Here is a 6,565-nt window from a genome sequence, read left to right on the forward strand (position 1 = left end):
ATCTGTACGCGATTCTCTGGATTTCCGTCTTCCAGTCGCTCGCATGCCGCCTCTACCGGTGTGAACATCAGTCGCTTTTTGGTCGCCAGTCGCAAATGGTCGCGCGAGCGCTGCTAGTTGCCAGTGTGCACCAGCCTTAACAGTTTGTTCTCATACATTATTTTGCGCTTATCATTCTTTTTCTGCCAAGACATTAGAGGGTAATATGTTCCAGTGCTGGTAGGATAGAATCCAGTGCTACAATCTAATAAACCATTCTGTATGCTACAATACGGACACATTCCGACACACACAATGCAAAAACATGTACGCGCACTGAGAGGAACAGCGCAGTCTCAAGTACGCACCAGTGCACTCCAGGGAAAATTACATTTCCAGCACTTTCCAGCACATACCATACCCGTGCCACAGAGGCCAAACTAGCTTTCCGAGCAGTGCGACTCAGCTTATCCAGTGCGCTCGCCGAAGTGCCAGGGTAATCCCAGCTTGTCGCGGTATACCCATTGTGATCTAGAGCTGTAAAACGGGCTGGTATTACACTGTTCGTGCTGGAACGGGGCTGGTTTTTGCAATAGGAAAGTGTCACTCTTCGTGTTAGATGTAGAAGGAAAGAAGCAGGAGACGTGATGTACAAGTTCCTCACGTCTCTTATGTACATGAAAAAGTTGTACATTTATATTAAGGGCTCACCAACTTCGAATTTTTTACACACCTGAGCAAAAGAGCGTTTTTAATAGTATTTCCAGTGCGATAATCCTTGGCCTTGTGTTCTGCGGTACTGCAACCTGCGTTGTGTGATAACGCCTACTGCGTGACGTTCCACTTCGTCATCAGCTGCGCTGACGCGGCAGCTGATAAACAACCGCATGCAGATAAAAGCATGGCCCAAGAATAAACCAGAGGATTCCTTGTTCTGCAACTGACACTGTTGTTTTTTTGAGTACGGCAGCTCGGCTGCCGAACTCTACTACACTGGCGACGAGGGTGGGACCCGGTCGGCTTTCCACGTGCTTCTGTTGCTGCTGAAGTCAAGACGACGGCTACGTGGGCGTCACTGCAATGGCGAAGGTGGGAAAACTTGACATTTTTGATGAAAAGAGGGATAGCTTCGAGTCCTACCTTGTAAGATTTGAGCTTTACGTCTCGGCAAATGATGTGACGAATGGCAAGAAGCTAGCTGTATTCTTGACAGTTGTAGGCCCTCGAGTGTATAAGGTCCTGAAGAACCTGTTAATACCACACTCGCCAGCCAGAAAACGTTTGACGAGGTGACGACTCTGTTGAAAGGTCACTACAGTCTCCGAAAGGCCGTGATGGCCGAAAAATGTCGATTTAACCGAAGCGTGCAGTTGGAACAAGAGACTGTGGCCGAATTCGTGGTGCAGCTAAAGCAGTTGGCCAGAAGTTGCGACTTTGGAAAGTTTCTAAACGAACCGCTTAGAGACAGAATCGTTGCCGGGCTGCGCTGCACCAATACACAACGCGAGCTGTTCGCAGCTGAAAAACTGACATTTGAAGAGGCGTGTAAAATTGCTTTAAACCGTGAGCTAGCTTCCACACAAACCCGGGCATTGTCATTGGAAGAACACCAAGGTAGTTCACAAAAGCGCTCCGGCCTAGAAGTTGATGCTCTCAGGCAAAGCAATCGTCGCAGGGACAGCTGTTGTGGCAGAACGGAGTGCCCAAAGTGTTTCCGTTGCGGCAAACGCCACACTTCGGAAAGTTGCCGGTATCGCAAGTATAAGTGCCATAATTGCGCGGAGCAAGGTCACTTGCGAACAATGTGTAGGCAGCGCCCTGGCAGAGCAAAGGCACTGAAGGCAATCGATGGTCCGGCAGAGAGTTTGGATGAAGGGCAAGAATTATACAGTATAAAAATCAAAAGTCTGCCTACTTTGTCACTGTCAGGATTGAAGGACGAGCCTTCAAGATACAAATAGATACAGGGGCGTCCGTCACCGTCATGCCGAAATCCGTTTTCCAGCGCGAATTTCCTCAACTGACTATCAAGAAAGCGACTGTTCCTTTAAAGACATACACAGGGGAACTAGTGCCGGTGGTAAGATCAGTGAACGTGCGATTTGAACACGGTGATCAAACTGATTCCCTACCTGTGCTGATGGTAGACGGTGGTGATCGAGAGTTGCCATGTCTGCTTGGTCGCAACTAGCTGAGGAAGCTTAAAATAAACTGGCTAGAAGTTCGAGCCGTAGAGCAAGATCAGAACGTGGATGAATTAATGAAGAATCTCGAGGCAGTGTTTTTGCCGGAGATCGGGTTCATAAGTGGCTATAAAGCGCAAGTTCTCTTGAAACCAAACAGCAAACCAGTATTTTGCAAGGCTCGACCAGTGCCATTTGCGCTGAAGCAAGCTGTGCCTGAGGAACTGGCTTCCTTAGAGCGTGCTGGGATATTGAAAAAGGTCACCAGAAGCGATTGGGCCACTCCTTTAGTGGTGGTACCAAAAGATGAAGGAGCAAAAGTACGGCTGTGTGGCGACTACAAGGTCACAGTGAACCCTGCGCTACTGACTGAGCCCTACCCTCTGCCTCTGCCAGAAAACTTATTCACAACTTTAGCAGGCTCTAAGGTATTCTGCGTTCTTGACCTTGCTTCCGCTTATCAGCAAGTGGAGCTTCACAAAGATGCCAAAGGTGTTTGAACGGTAAACACACACCAAGGCCTATACCAATACCAGCGGCTCCCTTATGACATCACAGGTGCTCCTGCCATATTCCAGTCACCCATGGACATGATTCTCAAGGGCGTCCCTCAAGTAGGAGGTTACATCGGTGATGTCATCATAGGAGGGTCAAGTATTGATGACTGTCGGCTGAAGCTGGAAGAAGTGTTGACCCCGTTACGCAATCACAATGTGACGCTGCGCATGAAAAAATGCAAGCTCTTTTGCAGCGAAGTGCGCTACCTGGGCCACGGAATTTCAGCGGAGGGAATCAGGCCACTTGGGTCAAAAGTAAGGGCGATAAAGAATGCACCCGAGCCCACAAATGCAACGGAGTTAGTCTTTCCTTAGAATAGTAACATTCTACTTAAAGTTCCTGTCCAACTTGGCAACCAGAGCTGCGCCGCTGTATGAGCTTCTCGGGAAAGGAAAGCGTTGGAATTGGGCGGAAAAATGTGCTTTCGCGTTTCAAGAAACAAAGAACTTGCTCACGACAAGCTTAGTACTCGGTTTTTACGATCCAAAAAACCCCTTGGCTGTTAGCTGTGAAGCATCGCAGTATGGGCTCGGCGCAGTTCACTACGGCGTCTTTCATAATCAAATGGTGCTTTTGGGACGTTAAACCCCACAAATGAATGAATGAATGAATCGGCGCAGTTCTCTTCCACAGACTTCCAAATGGCACAGAAAAACCCGTCGCTTTTGCCTCCAGAACACTGTCGCAAGCTGAACGTAGCTATGCCCAGATTGAGCGAGAATCGTTGGCGATCATTTTTGCCCTCAAGAAATTTCATCGCTATCTATATGGGTGGACGTTCACGTTGTTCACGGAGCACCAACCGCTGATAGGCATCTTAGGGCCAGGAAAGCAAGTTCCATTTTTAGCGGCCGCTCGCATGCAACGATGGGCTTTAATTTTAGCTTCTTATCGTTACGACTTGAGATATAGAAATGGATCTGAAATGGAAGTTGCAGCTGCCGATGCACTGTCGAGATTGCCTATTTCAAATGGAACCGAGACGGAGGAGACAGATACTGTCGCTGTTTTTGAAACAACGGCGCTGACTGCTAAGGACATTGCTAAAGCAAGCAGGTATGACCGCACGCTTAGCAAGGTTTATCAATATACTTTGGAAGGATGGCCAGCGCAAGTCGAAGATGCAAAGCTCGTACCGTACTACAATAGGCGTTTGGAACTATTGTTGGAAGCAGGTTGTGTCACGTGGGGAAGTCGGGTTATTGTGCCAACAAAGTTGCGAGACGCTGTGTTAGGACTGCTGCACGCAGGACACCCCGGTGCGTCACGCATGAAGATGCTAGCACGTAGTCTGCTATGGTGGCCGGGGCTCGACATAGACATAGAAAGAGCAGTAAAGAGGTGCAGCATTTGTCAAGAGATGCAAAACAACGCTCCTCGTCCCCCGCCTGAGCAATGGCCCTTTCCCGTCCGATGCTGGCAGAGAGTGCATGTGGATTTTTTCGACTTCGAAAAAACATTCCTGTTGTGCATTGACTCATTTTCAAAGCGGATCGAAGTGTTTGCTATGCAATCAACTACAGCCGCGAAGACTATTGACCGCTTGCGGAGCTTGTTTGCTTCTTACGGATTTCCCGAGCAATTGGTTTCTGATAATGGTCCCCAGTTTTCTTCGCAGGAGTACCAAGACTTCCTCGATGCTTGCGGTATCCGGCGCACCTACAGCTCGCCGTACCACCCTGAACCCAATGGGGCTGCTGAAAGAGCAGTGCAAACTGTTAAGAGGAGCCTTCGCAAGCAGCTAATGCACGACAAGGGGAGTAACAGCAGGCCGCTGAGGGAGAGACTGGACGACTTCTTGCTTGCCTATCGGACCACTCCTAACACGGCAACAGGCAAGTGTCCCGCCGAACTGTTTCTGAAGCGAACGCTGCGCACGAAGTTGTCCTTACTGTGGCTATCGTTTCGAGACGACATACAAAGAAAGCAGGAAACTTTGAAACGGTAGCATGACGGACGGAGATCGACTTTTTGTGTATTTAGTGAAGGAGACTGGATATACGTGAAAACTCTCAGGCAAGAGAAGGTATCGTGGACCGAAGGGCAAGTGGTGCAGCCAGTTAGTCCGGTGACCTATCTGGTAGAGACTCGGAACACAGTCCGGCACGTTCATGTTGACCATTTGCGCTCACGCAGTTATTCCAAGTATGCAGGAGCAAACAACGGTACAGAGGCCCTGACACGACCCGCTACCGAGGACTCTGCAGGTCATCGGGAGGCTCCCACCACGCCCCAGCAGGCGCATCCGGAGGCGAACACGGCAGACAATCTTCCCGATGACACAGCAATGGTGGTCCCGCCACCAACAGAGGGGCACAAATTGCCCCTGCCTGTGGCTCACGACGAACTTCCTCAGACGCCAGCGGAAGAGCCTTCTGACTCTCCACCAGCCCTGCGCAGAAGCCAGCGTACACGGAACGAGCCAGACCGATACGTGCCTCACAATTTCCGTCACTGAAGATAAACAATCTTGGGGGAAGGAATGTGATAACGCCTACTGCGTGACGTTCCACTTCATCAGCTGCGCTGACGTGGCAGCGGATAAGCAACCGCATGCCTATGAAAGCGTGGCCCAAGAATAAACCAGAAGATTCCTTGTTCTGCAACTGACACTGTTGTTTCTTTGAGTAAAGCATTTCGGCTGCCTAACTCTACTACAATTGTGGAAGACAATTCTGAAAAATAGGAAAGTACCTCACTCATGAACCAGTTCAAGACCTTCTTAAGGGCCAATGAAAGAGCGGAGGTGCGCGGCTTTAAAATTTCGACAGAGATGCGGTCAACGGTGTGTGTTAGCATCCAACTTTCTCTTGCATGCTATACTTGACGTTGCATTTTATGTGTAGTACAAGCGTGTATGCGCCATTGATGAGTTTTTTAACAAGATGAGGCAGATCGAAGGGTCGAGTAGCGAACATTATTCATGCTTATGTTGCTCCTGTTTGGCCTTGCGTTCTGCGGTACTGCAGCCTCCGATAATGTTAAATTTCTCTTGTCACTGTATAGTTTTCTACGGAGTACTGCATATTTTATCGTATTCAAGCACACCAAACGTGCAACATCTAAGAATTGATACACGAAGATTTATTTTGAGTATTGACCGTATTTTAATCAATAGGAACAAATGACTAAATAACAACTGTAAAATAATCAAGCTTGTGCAATACCTGGATTGAAAGTGAAAGTTGGTTGGGCAGATAAGACTAGCAAGTTTGCAAATATAACGTGGCAGCAGAAGACACATTATCGTGTTGATTTGCGGAACATGGGACTTGTATTTGCCTGCACTAGGCGTCGTCATGCTGCTGCTGCTGTTGCTGCTCCAGCGGATGATGAAGACCACCCAGTTGAATGACCATGCGTTCGCTCCTAGCACTTACATGTGTTATCACTATGATGAAGAAGTAGTGGGTCATGCATAGCTTGGAAAACACATCGTCAGTGCTAAGCACGAGACGCTCACCCCGGACATTGTCACTGCTTTCGCTGGCTAGGCCTACCCTCCTACTTCATCTGAAATAACAGTTCTGACTTTCTCAATTCTTTATTATACTTGGTGGAGTTTGCTGGGTCTCCTCGCAATCCGGGAGTTACGAAGCCGCACTTGACCTGCCGCTATGACCACTGCATCTGCCCGAAGCATTCCGGCTATGGCTCCCCAGGCCATCGCGTGCTCTGGCGCGGTCCGTCAGCGGGACCCCCCATATTCGGTGGCGCTGAAGACCACGACGTAGACGACTGGCTGGCTACCTACGAACTCATGAGTGTCTTAAACAAATGGAACTAAGCCACGAGACTGGCCATCGTCAGCATTTACTTCAGTGGCATTGCCCACTTGTGGCTGC

This window comes from Rhipicephalus microplus, chromosome 7, assembly GCF_043290135.1.
Source record: "Rhipicephalus microplus isolate Deutch F79 chromosome 7, USDA_Rmic, whole genome shotgun sequence".
Taxonomy (NCBI): domain Eukaryota; kingdom Metazoa; phylum Arthropoda; class Arachnida; order Ixodida; family Ixodidae; genus Rhipicephalus; species Rhipicephalus microplus.